We start from the raw sequence: 16,285 nt of genomic DNA on the forward strand, positions 1-16,285 counted from the left end.
CTTGGACCCACCTTGCACCACCTTGTGGGGACAGGAAAGCGCAGAAGCTCATGCTCTGGCTCTTAGAGACTTTGTCTCTGACCAAGGAGTCTTAAGTCTACACAATCTACTGTGGTCTACCATGTAAGATTGCCAGTCCTGTGACATCTCAGACACTTCCTCTCTTAACAGACTTTTTTTGTTTGCTTCTTTGTAATCATCCACAGTGTGTCTGATTCAGTCTGGATAAGATCTTATATGACAAGATATTTGTGCGATGGGGCTTGACTTTAAATAGAGGAGTGGAACACTATAAAGAGTGAAGAAGGAATGTGTAAGTTCACTGCCTCTTGTTGATGAGATAGGAAGCTGTGAGCTGGACAGTGTTGGTGGCAACAGGATCTTGGGGAAGAGCCCAGGGATAAGGATTTGCTCCTGCATCTTAAACTGAGCACACCCACCAGACAGTGACTCCTGACCTCAAAACAGCCTCAGGGAGCGCACGCCTAACCATTATTAAGAAACTGCTCTTTCAAACCCAACTTGTGCCTGCCTCTTCTCGTTTACACTGAACCTTACTTATGGTAGGGTTTGATCAATGCCCCGTTTCATTTGAAATCCGTTCTTGTAATGATCACTAACTCACTTTGACTTGGAGGAATTTTTCGTTCTTAATTATGTACTATGGCAGAAAGTTCTTGTTTAGCAACTAGTTTATATCCATCCGTTTTTTACCTCTGGTAAAATCAGCGCAACCTGGGCTGATCGCTCTCTAGTCTATCTACAGTTGAACCTCATTAGTTCAACCCTAAGGTTCAACAATGGCCCATGATTGGCTCAACTTATAATATATTTTATACCCCTATTCTACACCGATTCCAGAATGGACTTATAACTTAATGAGTCCATTAGCACTGATCTCAGATATTGTGGTGGTGTGATATGAACAAGGGAATTGTCCCAGCCATCTTGTCTTGTGACCATCAAGAGACTGGGAGAGCCAGAACAGGCAGAGGCAAAGAGTTCATGCTCACATAGCTCCTTTGTGTTCATTACTTGATCTATTGAGGACCTTTTCATTCAAATAACTTTATAAGCATCTCTGTCTCTTTCTCTGTCTCTCTCCCTCTCTTTCTCTGTCTCTCTCTATCTCTTGTTCTATTACTAAGTAGGAAAGTATTCTACTGAATACTACTTAATAGTATTAATGGCCTGGGCTCAGTCTTTTGGGAATCCAAGTCCTGTTATTGGTTCAGCTGATGTTCTGAGTAACTATAAAGATTATATGATTTCTGTAAATCTTATATCTACATTAGTACCAGATAAAGGTCTCCTTTATCAGGTAATGATGGTATATACTAGTCTCATGTGTTAAGATTACCAATCATAGTTCATTCAAATAACTATATTTGAAAATACATCTAAATGATCTTTCTCCAATTGTATACATTTGTGTGTCACCCATGGACCTAATATAATTTGGACAGAGGTACCTTTTGTTTTTCTTAAAACAACAGTGACCAAATCTTTTTTTGCTCTATTCTTAGACCATGCCCAGAGACCAGGGCAGTACGAATCAGTGGAACTCAAGATGCTGGTTCTTACCTGTTTTAGAATAACGATTCTTCTGCAGCAATGTAACAAATATATTACATTAATAATACAGTAATGCAGACTGTTGAGTGCAGATTTGGCAATTATCTGTATGGAGGGACTTTCCTATCCTGCTCCATTGGTTTCTAGGTATATGTGAGAGCAAAATGAACATTAAAGTAGATTTTTTACACTTCAGAATTATTTATTATTATTATTTCCACAGTTTAGTAAATGCAGGATGTTGGTATTTAAATGAATTATGTGAATTGTGAAGGTTATATGTATATAATGTTGTTTTGAGTCAGGGTAAGAGAAGATAAGGGTCCATCTTTCACTCTGTGTCTCATATCCATGTTTGTATTGCTTGTTAGACAATGTTAGAACCTACCATATATGGCATACTTTAAATATCATTGTTACACAATTGCAGTGTATCTGTCAGTGAGTTTTGAAGCAGCTGAACTACCTTTGGAAATTTGAGCATAAGTTAGAGAAAACTGAGCAGTAGAAATTCTTATAAATAATTTGTATGCTCATGAAAAGGAAATTTATTTTTTAAAGTACGGTTCTCTGCCCTAAGCTAGTTATTAAAAGAATATGTTGAAAATACCTGCATTGTTTGCAAATGATAGCCTTGGTCCCCCATATTAATTTATTTATGAGTATGTAAATTTTATGCAAAATTAGGAGACTCCCTGGGGTTATAGCATTCTACTGTCAGCAAGATATTTAAAAAACAGATGTTTTAATATAGTCTTTAGGATTTGATGAGAGAAATTATGAAGTGTTATGTGAAGTCTATTTCTTGTAATTTAATTTTTTCAAAAGCATATTGATGCCAATCTTCCTCAGAGCTGATATACATTCCTTGTCTATTACACATTAAAACCTTTTCAGAATTTATTAAAAAAATACCCATATTACTTTCCTTTTACATCTTTTACTTTAATTGTTTGCAATATGTCTTATCAAACCTTTGTACTAAGTTGGACTTTCAGAGAATAACTTATTTATTAAAATATGCTAACAGGTAATAGCATAATGTAAAAATAACTTAGCATTACAGATTCATGACAATCCCCAGAGAGTAAGTGGATTTTAATAGTTACTATAAATCCAGCTATGGAATAAGATCTTTCTTTAACATGGGGCATAGAGGTTCCCTGGCATGTTCTATTTCTAGACCTTACTCAGTTGTCAATTAATGGGTGTCTTCCTTTTTGCCATGGAAAGGTAGAACTGGTGGCTTGACATATGTATGTCATACTGAGCTTGAAAGACAATGACCACTTCACTTCTTGATCCTATTGTACATCCACCTGTACCCCACACCTTCAGATAAGCAAGTAAGGATACAGAAATATTTATCTTCCAAGGACAACTAGGTCAAAACACCAACATAGGCAGCTTTATGAATTTCTCAATATTAGATAAAGTACTGTTCCTTTCTTCTATTATTTTAGTATGTATGTGTGTGTGTGTGTGTGTGTGTGTGTGTGTTGTGATGCTCATGCAGTGGTGTGCAATTGCATGTTGAGGCCTGAGGTTGATGGCAGGAATCATCATCCACTATTGCTCTTCCAGCTTTTCATTGCATCAGGGTTTCTCACTCAAACTCAGAGATCAAGGATCTGGCTAGACTTGTGAGGCAGCTTGCTCTCCAGAAACCCTTGCTTCATTATTTTTTCCTTTTCTTTTCTTTCTTTCTTTATTTGAGTCTGGAATGACAGAGAGGTCAGAGTACCCACCTGGAATTTATATATACCTTCTAGAAATCTACTCTCCAGTCCTTCCACATGTGTGTCAAGAACACTAACCACGGAGAAATCTTCCCAGCTTGCCTTCCTTTCTTTTGAAACCGTCTCACATATTCCTAGGCTGGACTTGAACTCACTGTGTAGCTCAGGATGATCTGGAACCTGTGATCCTTCTGGCTTCGTCTCTTGAGTGCTGGGATTACAGACATGTAACACCAAGCCTGGTTTATATGTTGCAAGGGATTAAACTATGGTCTTTATTCCTACAGTCTACCACCTGAGCTACTCCTCCAGCTCCCAGGTTTATTCTCTTCATGCAGATCTATAAGCATCTAGTACATTGTGAAGACTCTTTCAAGCAACTCAAGCCTAGTAGACCAATGATCAGGATCTGTTTTCCAATGATGTATTCCTGGATTTTATTATTGTTGTTTTAGTTTTTTTTTTTTCTTAAAAAAAAAAAAAAAGAAAACAAACTGGCTTTTGGCTTTCGGTACCAATTTGTGTGCTGTTTTGCATATATTTGCATATGACATTACTGACTCACTAATTCCAAATATGCAAAATAAAATAAAATTAATTAAATAGGGTAAATGACTACAGTTGAATTCCAACTCAACAGGAAGGGCATGGCACATTCTAAATACATAACAGATTTTAAAACCAATCATCCTAATTGGATAGCAGATGAAGAGTCAGTAACCCTGAAGCTGAGGATGGCTGTGCCTCAACTTTTCTTGGCAGGGGTTTCGCCGGAGACTTGTTTGGCATGCTCTGCCTTTGTAGCTGTGCTGGTTCCACTCTTGGAGGTCATCTCATCACCATTATCTGTGTGTTTATCGTTTGTAAATATAGCCACGCATACTCACTGGGTTATTGGATCCACCTGAGCTAAGTATACTGATTTTTCTTAACCAAAGGAAAGAGAGGTAAGATTTCAAGATTTTATTTGTTGTGAAGAGCAAAGCTGGGCTAGATAGTCCCATAGTTTCTTCCCACGGTAGCTGTCTGTCCTGTATCCCAGTGTGGCCCTGGTGTTTCCTTCTTCCTACTTGTGTAAAGGCATTGCGATCTGGTCTGAGTGTTTGTTAGTCCTTTCCTCCACTCCCCTGTGTCTCAATGGAGAAGAGGCATGCAATGCAGCCACCTTGTGTGCCTCTGTTTTCTCCTTCAGTTTCAGTCCTGCTGCCTGTCTCCATTTCCTCTTTTCTGTGTGTCCTAAGAGGATCTCACAGCCTTCTTTATGACTTAAAGTTTATGATCAATTTATAATTAATGTTTGTGATGTAATGTGATACAAACAACTTTATTTCAACAAACCTAATAACACATGACTGAGAATCTCTTCTAGGACAAACACTTTTCCAGATTTTAGGTATAAGGGCACAAAATAAAACCAATTAAAAACAATATCTTCATGGAACTTTAGTGTTTGGGTTGGGCAAGTAGAAGTAGGCAAGAAATAAGGTGTGAATTATGTTGAGTGACTATTCATGCTGTGGAAGAAAGAGGAGGGTGAGGAATAGATGATGTGGGTCATAAAGAATTGGTTCAATTTAATAAAGTGATAAAGGAGGCTTTATTAGGTAACCACACATGAACATGGACCTGATGTGGTAAGCCACAAATTGTATAGGAACCTGGAGGAGTTGTCTTCCAGGCAGATGGAAGAGGAAGCATAAAGCCTTAGAGGCAGGAATATAGCACACCAAAGAACAAGGTGTGCATGTCAGCTTTTGCAGGGCCTTGATGTTTTACACTGAGTGACACAGGGTTGTTGGAGAGACTGGATAAAAGAATGGCACGCTTCATCTGATCAGTTTTTATTGTGTTGAAAAACACAACCCTGATTTTATTGTCACTCCTTCCAGCTAGAGATACAATCTCCTAACATCAAGTTCCAGGCTAGATATTCAAGCCACAGTAGTTATTCAGAATAATTAGTTATGGTTGATATATCGAAGGCCATGCAATGAGTAAAGCAAAGAACTGAAATATGTCACCGAGGAAGCTGAGGTCAGTTAAGCCTGGAGAAAAGATGAGACAAGAAGCATCTGACAGGGTTGAGCGCATCAGTCCCGGCAGAGAATGCTGGCTAGATTTTACTAGTATCACTAAAGGTCCGGGCAAGAATGAGCAATACTCCAGGTGCGAGGAATAACTGCAGAGAACTTCCCTGGAAAGGCTGTTCTGTTGGAGGTGTGGGAGAGGTGTGGGTGAAGCTATCAGCAAACCATGTGATTGATAAATGAGTTCCTTTGCTTCATTCTTCATTCAAAGAATGACCTGGCTGCAGTGATGAGGGAATGAAGGAAGGACCGATGCACAGACACATGTGCAGGAAAGCTGGGTTGGGTGATTGGTGCTTGCTCTGATGGAGGGCACCAATGCAAATGCAGCAGAAACCCAGTGAGTTCATTTCATACCTTGGAACCGAGGAGGCAGGTTTATGGTATAGAACTGAACAAGGAAGGAGGCTCAGGTGATCTTGTAGGATATCTCTGTAGGGAGCAGTGTGCAGCCGCTGTCATTCCCGAAGAGGAAACTGTGCTTAGTAGACTGGTTTCTGCACACACCATCATCATTTGCACTACAATGGAATGAAGGCTTTTGGCTGTTTTGGATCTTACCTGATATCATCATATCCTGAGCCAGATGGGTAATCTTATGAAGTCCATCTAAGGCATCCCAGAATCATGTTGGACCTTTTGGAAGAATGCCCCAGGTTCTGTCTTAGGATCATCATAAATGAAGATAACTGTTTCCTGTTGCTCCTTTTGAAAAGGCTTTGTCTTATAGAGTTCTCCTGCCTTTCATATCTTAATAATTTATCTTTTTGTATACAGATCTATGAGTCAAAAGAGTTCAACTAATTAGTTATGTTTAGTTTGGACCAGCACAGATTGGGAGATTGTACATTTTGAGCTGTATGATACAATGGATAATAGGTAGAGAGGTATAAAATTTTATTGTATGTGAGGAATGCAAATAATTTTTATTTTGGTGAACTATGGTAGATTGAAAGGCATGGACACAGTTGTTTCGTGGATCAATCATCAAAATGTAGAGTTCTAGTAGGTCTAGACTCTTGAAGGGTCACAGCTGTTCAGAGAACTGAGATCCTGATCCAACAACCATATACATTGTTCAACCTGTGGATAAAGCTGTTTTAGACACCCCAGACTCTCTTACCTCCATATAACCAGCAGATGAACATCTCAGCCACCCAGTGGGATCATAAAAAAGAACAAGTAGCACTTTTAATTACTAAGTGTTAGGGTAGTTTAATTATCTTTGGTAGCAAATAAACACTAGCAAACATAGATTTGATCATGCTAGCCATTGTGTGTAAATAGGGATAAAGGTGAGGAAAATTTACTAATTGCCACAGGAAGTAAACAAAATAAAACCCAGTCCTTCAAACTTCTAGAGTAAAATTTAATTTTATATATGCACATGATATTAGGACAAAATAACTCTATGATAATGGATAATGAAGCAAGTGAGGAAAGATCTGTTTTAGAGAAGGACTCCTCACTAATGCTCCTGTCTTTGAAATTATAAACATGAGCTATGCATAGATTACACTACACTTCCTGAAATAATAATAATAATAATAAGTGAGGTATGTAGCATGTAAAATAAGTTAGGCATTTCATCATCACAATGGTCCTCTTAGAAAAGGAATACCATGATTTCATCATTGCAATGAAGACATAGAGCTGTATAAATGAAGTAGCCTACTCCGGTTGCTTAGGTTTGAAGAACTGAGCTAAACTGAAATCCCAGGTAGACCAGAAGTTCTAGAGTGTGCTCTTAACCACTCAGTAATCTGTCCTCCAAAGCTGAAGAATTTGATGAATGTCTCACGTTAGCTGAGGTTTCTAGAATTTTTAATTTATAATTTTTAAAGCTTTTAAATTCCCAATAGAGATGTACATGTTTTCATAAATTTGCTACTCCCAATTATCCTATTTTTCTATTTAAATATGAAACTCAAACTATGTTTGATGCTGAGTAAGGAGGATGGACAGAAATTCCTCCAACAGTTGATACTTCAGTTAGACCTTGCAGAACAAGAGAATACAAATAAAGATATCTCTTTGACCTCTCTACATATCTACATATTAACAGATACCGTTTTTGATAATGTCATGAAGAACTTAATATGAACAACAAGACTCTTGGGACATCTTTTCTGTCTTGTCTTGCATTTATTTGAGATATGTTAGAGCCCTATTATGGTGTATTCTGAGCTTGATTTACTGTTGTGGTGTTAACAGAATAGATGGTTGGAGAAAGATTGGAGGAATGTTTGTATGAGTGGATGGATGAAAGAATAAATTGCATGCTTTTGAACTGATACCTATTAATATTCCCAAAGAGAATATTGCCTGTAATCTTTTTTTTCTGATCCACTAAGATGAATTGATTGGAAGTCAATGAATTTTATTGTACGATTGTACATAAGGAAGAATGATTATATTGTTTGTCTCTTCTATTGTTTCACAATAATTTCTAATAACCATTCTTTAATAACTGTATACACATATGTAGTTGACAATAAGTGTAATAGATAATATGTGTATATTATGTGAATGTGGATATGTATGTGTATATGTATTTTAATGTGAATATGTATGTGTATGTATATGTATAGTGGAATTGAGGATTAAATAATCTAGGTCTTGCATAGAGTAGGCAAATTTTCATCCACTTGTTCTCACTCTCTGTCTCATGCTATGTACATTAGACTCCAGCTTACTCCATAGCCTTTAACTACTTACTGGTCTTTCTACCTCCCTTTGTTTCCCAGGTGATGGGATTAGTGGCATGAACTGCCATGGCTGACCCTATCTTCAGAGATAGATGTTTACTCACTTTTTTAGGCTGGCTAAGAAGTTGCTCTGTGGCCCAGACAATCCTTAAACTTGTAACCCTGCTCCATCAGCCTCCTGAGTGGCTTGGATTATAAAACTGTGCTATCAGACTTAGTCTAGCAATCATTTAAATACTTATTCCAGAAATATATTTCATTTATGAATTAATCTTTTTGCATTTGTTTGACCTTGCATGTGAGACACAATTTTACTTTCCAACCAAAGTATCTCCTAATATAATATAAACTTATTACTTCCAAGTGTTTTAACAAGATGACCCTATAAAATTCCCCAAAAGGTAAATGATGTAGCAAGGACTTTTACAGAAGTTGCAAGACCCAGCTCAAAATAAATATGCAAGACCCCCACTTATTTATTATTCATTCTAAATTTCAAACTGGCTTCATCAGAATTTTAAACCAATTGCAGGGCCATTCTAAACACTTGTTTCCCAAGTTCAGTTTTCAGCACCTACTTTAGGTACCTTACAACTTCCTGTAACCCCAGGTTCAGGGATCCAATACCCTCTTCTGGCCTGCATGAGTACCTGTACACCTACCACACACACACACACACACACACACACACATGTAAAAGGAAAACAAAACTTAAAAAAAGAATAAACTGATGCCTTATGGTGCACAGGTCATACGCACCTATGAAATAAGCCCAGTGTCACCTTTAGCTTTTTCATGTATAGCCTTAAGAAATGCTTCTTTGCCAGATCACCGTATTGTACATTGTGGTTTGTGAGTGTGTGTGTAACTAAATATGTGCTGCACATGTTAGATTTTCAGTTATGCCTCCTTTGAGTAGGGAGATTTTAGAACTTTAACATAGTAAAATTCATTGCAGATAATTATATTACAGGATATGGTTCTAAGAACTTTTACAAAGCAAGCACACTCCCAACTAACTGTTAAGAAGTGTGTGTGCACATTCAGAATATCCTTCCTCATGCCCATGTGATTTACTATCCTGCTACGCCAGGTAAAATACCCTGTCAGCACCATGAATTACTTTGTGTGCTTTAATATAAAAGTGATGCTATGTGTGCTCTTCTGTATCTAATTTTTTTCCATCCATAGTTGTGTTGAAGAGACTCAAAACTATTGTAGCATTTTCTTGTTAAGATGAAATTTCTGAAGACTCCACCATGGGAACACATGACAATTAAATATTTATTTTGTTTTTGGTGGACATTTGGGCAAATGTTGGTGTCTTAAGTAATAAAATTAATTCTACTGTGAAATTGAATTGCAAAGATAGTCCTGGAGTATAATTTTATAAACATACATATGAACCAATTTCTAACACATATATAACTAGGAATAGAGTTGCTATAGCCAGCTTTAATGGATATTTTCAAACAGTGTTTTTTTTTAAGTAATACAAACTCACATTCACAATAGCCATTCATGAGAGTTGATTGCATTGCATCCTGTTAGTCTTAGTGTTAAAGCTTTTTGTATTTCTACCATTCTGGTGTGTGTATGCAGATTTTCATCCATGACTAATGAAGTCAAACGTTTTTCTTACTTACTCATAGGTATGCTTAATATATTCTTGTAGTGTCTTATTTGTCTATATGTGTTTCCTTCCCCTCGTAGGAAAGCTTTCATGTCTCTAGTGGTTTTTATTTGCGTGCATGGTGGTTTGTATTCTTACAACACATGTTTTATTGGAAAAACAATAGAATAAAACTAATGAAAGTACAAAAAGATTATTTATAAGAGGAATGCACCAGCATTTATGCAAGTGGTACTTGATGGATATTGATTATATCCAAAGCACAGTGAACAAGCAACAACCCTGACCACATGTCAGAATCTAAAACTTCCCCCTAGCAATAATGAACATTCAGATGACCCTTGTAGGGCGACTGGAAGCCTTTTGACATTGCCACATGTGAGGGAGCCAGACTTCTTTCTAAGCAGAATGGCAAATGTTTAGGGCATTCTAATAATATCGGCAAGATTGTTGTCTGAAGCTTCACAAGGAGTGGACAAAAGGCCATGTGCTCTCCGTGGTGACAGAACCACAAATGTGTTCTGAGTACACACCCTGCATTGAATACACACTACATCCCAAAGTTCTATTCATCCCGGGCACTCATCTTAATGCTCATTTCCACACTTGTGTTGTTGAGTAACTAGACACCCTGTTGATAGAACTGAGTATTTACCCACTGGATGTAACTGAGCATGCTAATTAAATGTGAGGACTTTTGAAGGAGGTTGTGACAATATAGACCACAACTCCAGGAACCGATTTATCATTGTAAAACCAGGCATAGAAAATGATGCTCATGAAATTGGTTTTTAATCTGGCTTAGGTCAATATTATGCTGTTTCTCCAAAAAAGTAATCATTTGCTAAACAATCCAATAAGAATATTTCATAAGCATTTGTCGGAGTCATTATGGACAGTGTGTAGGGAAGAATCATGGGGTTTACTGAAATATAGCATGGTTAAATTGGGCTGTATGGGTGCTGGGGCTCCATTGGTGGAGTGTGGTTCTCATGAGCACATAACAGGTGTGCTGGCACATGCCTTTGACAACAGTGCTTGAGCTAAGCAGGGGAGGATTGGTAGTTCAAGGTCGTCTGTAGTTTTCAGGCTGAAGTCAGCCTGGAATATATGAGATTCTGGTTTATTAAGAAGTAGCCAACAAGAATGGCTAGGGCAAGTCTTAAGTGTTGCATACGTATACATAAAACAATAAGGTATCAAATTCATTAAAGTCTTTATTTTTCTAGAATTAATTAAATTCTGCATATTTAATCCAATCATTCTTAAAGTATTATAAAGGGCATCATGTATTTAAATATTTTTTCATAGTATCAAGGTGTTTGAATGGCAATCCTTTTTTCTTCTTCTTCCTCCCCCTTCCCCTTTAAACTGCCTTAAATCTGCCCGAGTTTTGAGGACAAAGTATTTTGTTTGTAGAAAATGACAAAATATCTTTCTGAAAAGAATAATACAAGGCATGTGAACTACTCATTATTTATGGACTAATTAAACACATGAGCTTCTTTTTAAAGACGAGGTTACTTTTCCAGCGTGCACCTTTGGTAAAAGTCCAGGAGGATGCCTATTAGTATTGGAAAGCTGGAGTCACAGGCAGGCTAATGGATAACGGTAGAGTTAGAATCTTTGAGAACCTGCAATTTAATTAATCACCACAGCCAATTATTTTGTACCTTAAAGTTGGAGGACAACTTCTCCATTTAAGTGAAGCATAGATAAATGGGTATGGAATTTCCTTTGTTTCTGTTTTTCTTTAATTATGTCTTTTAGGTCACTTAAGAAAATATACTTGTGAGGATAACAATGATAGGGAGAGGACTGTGGATAGCTCACTTCATTGCTTCTAAAGGCAAAGATATTCATTTGTGTTCATGTTTACAATAATAAAAATATGACATATTTTATAGTGCATGCTTCCAAGGCCGGAAAATTAAAAAATAACAAAGCATTCTTCCTAAGAACAAAAATCAGAAATTTTTTTTTCTAAGTTTGGAGAGAGCCTTTGAGGTGAACTTCCATCTTCTATACCACCCAAAACCAAACCAAACCAAACAAAAATACAAACCAACTCTTGGGCCCGCTGTGCTCAGAGCTGAAGTGCTTCCCTTGGTCCTGAAGCCGTATGTGCACAAGTCAGAGTGCCTTTGGGCACGTGGGACTTTTTCATCATCTCCATCCAGGTTAGCTCCTCTCCTATGTGCACTCTGTGTTCAGATTACATTTTTGGCTTCTTGTTTGCAAAATCATTCACGTTTCCATCACATTTGTGGTTCTGTTGAATCCCTTTGACCAATTTAGACATCATTAGCCTTTGCCGAGTAAATAAAACACCAAAGTGGATCAAGCTACGAGTTAGGGTAGACAACAGTCACAGTGGTTTACGGTTCTGAGTCTCGGAACTTCGCAGTAAGCCATGGTGGTGGCTGTGTTTGGCTGGGGAAAGCCATATGGCAAATGACATTGTGAAGAAGCTGCCCATTTCACAGAAAGCTGATAAACTCGGATTTGGGGCAATAGTGGCCACATGCTTCCTTCTTCAGCCAAGAGAGACACAATAGCTTAGCTCTCTATCATGGTCCTAAAAATGTATAAATCCATGACTGCATCTTTTCTCAGGAAGTCCAAGTGATAATTCAGGGACAAGCCTGTGCTTCTCTGAAAAATTACGCTGGTAGGGAACATCACCAACTTTTACTTCAGAAGGAATTCTTCCATGTATTTAGGATTCTGATGGTACCTAGAGAAGCCTCAGTTCAGTTGGCTGCAGAGCATGGGGGTTTCTTTGAAATGCCTTTCTTTGAAAGGTTGGGAAGACATTCAGCATCTTCTAAATCTCATCCCCTGTTACTGGTGTGTATGTTGTGGGCTATTTTGGTAAGGATATCTCTTCCTTGAAATAGTTATTCACTTAAAAAGCCTTCAAAATATTAACCAGTCGCTGAAGGTTCTTTGAAGAAAAATATGACTGCTCGTGTAAACAATTAATGGTTGTTAAGCATGGCAGCGTATATTATGACAAACAACACATGCTACATTATGCCAGCTGGTGTAATGATGTGATAATGTTTGACTCATTAACTCTGGCACACAGTTTACGATGCCCTTCTATGACAGGATTAATTGATTCACACATACATTAAAACAAAAATAACTAAACTAAATTCAGCTGGAAGCCTGGCTCCTCGTCTGTCATAAACCCTGCCATTGGTAATAGCCGACACAGACCTGAGAGCGCGCGCAGTGGGTTGAGGCTCTCTCAGCTGACCTCACCTTTGTGAATGAGAGCAAGAGCCCCCGTGACGCACCAGGGAGCATTAAGGTCTGGGCTCTTCCTGGAGTAGGTCTCAGGCTATGAAAGAGTCTGCGTACATACCTAAGGCATAGAAGTAAATGTATAGGTCATTTTAATAGTGAAATGCTTCACAGTACTTTTCAAAAGCAATCTCTGCAGTAAAGAAACAACTTTTAAGGACAATGTGAGAAATATATCTTAGATGCTTTTAAATATAATTAGATGTTTGAACATTTTCTTTCAGAAAGCTAAATCAACAGAAAGCTATTGTCAGAGGTTTTATGGAATTATCAGCAAGCACAGTAACAAACAGAGTGCTCACTACGGTGCTAACTTCTGACTTCTAGGACAAGTCAAGATAATGCAAATGTAATTTTAAACTCATTTTATTTTTCAAGAGATTTATATCCTCAGCTTTAATTTATCAAATGTTTCAACAACTATTTCTTTGGCTATATAAAACAGAAACAGATTTTTCTGGACTTTATATTAAGTTTTCATTTGCATTCATTATGTAAGTTATATTTGAAATTATATGCTTTTGCGGTTACATGTATGTTCGACGACTTCGAAAACCCTGTTCTGAGAATAGACTTGGCACGAAAAAAAGAGAAGCAAGTGGTGAGTTTGTCCCAGCTGGATGTAAAAAGGAGCTCAGTGGAGGTGAGAACTAGTGACAGCTAGCCAGGGGGTGCAGGAGATGGGCAGCTGTACCTGTAACACTGCCAGGGGGTGCAGGAGATGGGTAGTGTACCTGTAACACTGGCCACAGAAACCTAGAAGCAAGTGTGAGCAAGAACTGTATTCTTGGAAGTATGTTCAAGACAAAACCCACAGAATATGTTTAAATTTCACTTATTTTACAACTTCACTCTGGCCAAGTAACTGTATATCCTCTAATAACGAATGCATCCCACTCCTTCAAAGATAACTAATAATCAGAACAGGATATGCAGAGAAAAAGAAGTAGCAGAGCATATGTAAAGCAAATGAAGCATCTATATTAAATGAGATAATTAGCAGACACTGTGTCTGCAAATAGCAAATGCTCATAAATGATAGACATATATCACAGAAAGAGTCATCCAAACGACAGATAATTTCCTGACACCCAGTTTTCCATACTCTCCAACTGAAAACTGCACATACACTTACTTGTAACATATACATGCATGCATAGTTTCATGCATTCGTATGTAACCTTTACAAACTAAGACAGTAGTCAAAGAAGACACAATGATACAAAGATTAATAACCAATGAAAAGAGAGTTTAGATTATAAAGGAACACTTACGGAAATAGCAGAAGATGGAACTAAGCATGGGTAGATATATTAGAACTAAAAAAAACTTAGAAGAAGTGCAAATGAGCCAATGTCATGACACAAACACATAACTATAACTCCAGAAAAGGAGAACAAAAGGAAAGAAGTATAAAAATAAGCGAGTATCATTTTTTCTTAAAAAAAAGACATAATTGAATTTTCAAATGAAAATGGCATATCGTTCCTTAAGACAAACCAAGATCTAATGATTAATGCCGAATTACATTTTAATAAAGTTACTAAACTAAGAGAACAATGAAAAAATCGTAACACTATCCTGGATGCTTTTTTAAAAACCAGGAGAATAAATACAATTAGAACAAGATGGCTGTTCCGTGCCTCTCACCTCTCCGTGAGTAACAGCAAACGCAGCAACATTTACAGTACTTGGACGAAAAAACCTACGTATGAGCGAAGAGTCAGATTTCCAGCTAAATGATGTCTCAAGTTCAAAGGTGACAGAGAAAGTATGACTGAGAATGTAGAAACCTAGAACAAATGCACTATGAATATTGACAAAAGGGAAGTATGCTTTAATTGAGAAAATTCAGCCATGCTAAACATGGATGAGATAGCTACTTCAGAGGTGGAGGCCTTGGGGCAATAGAATGGTCTTCACCATTCTATTTGTAGATCTATTTCTTCACCATTCTAATTGTAGGAATTATGTTCAAGTTCTAAAATTTCCCAATGAAAAACCAAAAATCCACTTATCACACGCTTGAGATGGCAAACTGCAACAGGTGAGTTAAACCCAGTTCCCAGCAACCCAGCAAGAGACACTATAATGTTGTGTTCCCTTGTTACAAAACAATAAACCCATAAACTGATATCATACAAAACATGCTTTAGGGATAGATTTGGAAGTTCAAATGCTTTGTGTCAAAGCATCTGAATTTTGTTTGTTTTTTAAATCTATTTTTAATTTTAGTTGTGTGTGTGTGGGTGTGTGTGAATGTGCAGAAGCCTGCTGGCGCAGAGTGCAGACAGTGTATCAATGCCCTGAGCTGGAGATAGGGGAGTCTGTGAATCACAGGATGCTAGTGCTGGGCACCAACCATCAGCTCCACCAGCTGAATTTCCATAAACCCTCACTATCACTTACCCATGTTTCCACTAAAACTCAGATGAAATCACTTTAATTCTGCAGAGCACTCGCAAATGAGCATCTCTTTTGCTTCCACACTAAACTTAAGTAACCAGGCTTCTTTCCAAGCCTGCTCTGATCCCCCTGTCTCAGAAGGCTTTGCTGAGTTACACCCTCAGCTTTGTTGGCTTCTGAAAACCTGCTGACCTCAGCAGGACCCTTTTCCTACCCGACCACACTGCCCATGCTTCTTGCTCATCCAACCTCCTCTTTAAAAGTTTCTGCTGTTTATTAATGTCTGTGTTAGCATCCCAGGCCTGCTGAACAAGGTGCAATAAACTGGATTTGTTTACTACAAACAATAGTAGTAGAAGGTAATAGATAATAGTAATAGCTAATAAGGAGTAGGTTCATGATATATGAGCTCCCCCAACCATGGATTCTTGGTCAGATTTCCTCCTATGGAGTAAGGCTTTCATAGAGACCACTGTTGCTTATTCAATGACTTCTACTATTGTTCCCAGGGACATCTCTTGCCATGTTGGTCATTACTGTAGCTTACAGGGCTGACAGGTAATTTACTGGTACTGTGCAAGCTAGCTATAAGGGAGGAAGCTTTCTGGTAAGTACCAGCTTGCTTTCTCTGTGTCCTGTGACTAAAATCAGTGGTCTCAAGTTCTTTAGAGTTTATGCAATGGTGTTGTCTATTGGTTATTTGTTAAGGCAAGTGACTGATATATACTGTGTCAGGAACAGTATATCTAGATTTCCATACAGTATGATATTTTTATGTTAAATTTTATGCTTCTATTTCTTCTGTCTACTTGGTAAATTAAACTT

The 16,285-nt window shown here is 37.7% G+C and overlaps 1 long non-coding RNA gene across 1 annotated transcript in view; it reads left to right on the forward strand.

Moving 5' to 3' along the window:
* The window catches only part of 4930467D21Rik (RIKEN cDNA 4930467D21 gene), a 195,710-nt gene that overhangs the window by 24,950 nt on the left and 154,475 nt on the right, over nt 1–16,285 (forward strand). The window lies entirely within an intron of this gene.

Source organism: Mus musculus, chromosome 5, assembly GCF_000001635.26.
Source record: "Mus musculus strain C57BL/6J chromosome 5, GRCm38.p6 C57BL/6J".
NCBI classification, from domain to species: Eukaryota; Metazoa; Chordata; class Mammalia; order Rodentia; family Muridae; genus Mus; species Mus musculus.